Genomic DNA, 1,971 nt, shown 5'->3' with positions numbered 1-1,971 from the left:
AGGGGATAATAATCAAATTAATTGTTCAATTAGATGTCATCACTAATACACAGGTGATAATATTCCAGTTAATTGTTAAATTAGATGTCATCACTAATACACAGGTGATAATATTCTGGTTAATTGTTAAATTAGATGTCATCACTAATACACAGGGGATAATATTCCAGTTAATTGTTAAATTAGATGTCATCACTAATACTCAGGTGATAATATTCTAGTTAATTGTTAAATTAGATATCATCACTAATACACAGGTGATAATATTCTGGTTAATTGTTAAATTAGATGTCATCACTAATACACAGGTGATAATATTCTAGTTAATTGTTAAATTTGATGTCATCACGAATACTCAGGTGATAATATTCCAGCTAATTGTTAAATTAGATGTCATCACTTATGCACAAGGGATAATATTACAGTTAATCGTTAAATTAGATGTCATCACTGATACAGGGGCGTAAATATTCCAGTTAATTGTTAAATTAGATGTCATCACTAATACACAGGGGATAATATTCCAGTTAATTGTTAAATTAGATATCATCACTAATGCACAGGGGATAATATTTCAGTTAATTGTTCAACTAGAAGTCATCACTAATGCACAGGGGATAATATTCCTGTTAATTGTTAAATTAGATATCATCACTAATGCACAGGGGATAATATTCCAGTTAATTGTTCAACTAGAAGTCATCACTAATGCACAGGGGATAATATTCCAGGTAATTGTTCAACTAGAAATCATCACTCATACATGGGGGATAATATTCCAGTTGGTTGTTAAATTAGATGCAATCACACATACATAGTGTACAATATTCTAGTTAATAGTTATATTATTTGTCATCACTAATACACAGGGGATGATATTCCAGTTATTTGTTAAGTTAGATGCCATCACTAATACACAGGTGATAATATTCCAGTTTGTTGCTATATTAGATGTCATCACTAATACACAGGTAATAATATTCAGTTTAATTGTTAAGTTAGATGTCATCACTAATACACAGGGGTTAATATTCCAGTTAATTGTTAAATTTGATGTCATCACTAATACACAGGGGATAATATTCCAGTTAATTGTTAAATTAGATGTCATCACTAATACACAGGGGATAATATTCCAGTTAATTGTTAAATTAGATGTCATCACTAATACACAGGTGATAATATTCTGGTTAATTGTTCAATTAGATGTCATCACTAATACACAGGGGATAATATTCCAGTTAATTGTTAAATTAGATGTCATCACTAATACACAGGGGATAATATTCTGGTTAATTGTTAAATTAGATGTCATCACTAATACACAGGGGATAATATTCCAGTTAATTGTTAAATTAGATGTCATCACTAATACACAGGTGATAATATTCCACTTAATTGTTAAATTAGATGTCATCACAAATACACAGGGGATAATATTCCTGTTAATTGTTAAATTAGATGTCATCACTAATACACAGGGGATAATATTCCAGTTAATTGTTAAATTAGATGTCATCACTAATACACAGGGGATAATATTCTGGTTAATTGTTAAATTAGATGTCATCACTAATACACAGGGGATAATATTCCAGTTAATTGTTAAATTAGATGTCATCACTAATACACAGGTGATAATATTCCAGTTAATTGTTAAATTAGATGTCATCACAAATACACAGGGGATAATATTCCTGTTAATTGTTAAATTAGATGTCATCACTAATACACAGGTGATAATATTCCAGTTAATTGTTAAATTAGATGTCATCACTAATACACAGGGGATAATATTCCTGTTAATTGTTAAATTAGATGTCATCACTAATACACAGGGGATAATATTCCAGTTAATTGTTAAATTAGATGTCATCACTAATGCACAGGTGTTAATATTCCAGTTAATTGTTAAATTAGATGTCATCACTAATACACAGGGGATAATATTCTGGTTAATTGTTAAACTAG

The sequence above is a fragment of the Heterodontus francisci genome, unplaced genomic scaffold (genome assembly GCF_036365525.1).
Source record: "Heterodontus francisci isolate sHetFra1 unplaced genomic scaffold, sHetFra1.hap1 HAP1_SCAFFOLD_146, whole genome shotgun sequence".
In the NCBI taxonomy this organism is placed as follows: Eukaryota; Metazoa; Chordata; class Chondrichthyes; order Heterodontiformes; family Heterodontidae; genus Heterodontus; species Heterodontus francisci.
This window is presented reverse-complemented; position numbering follows the sequence as displayed.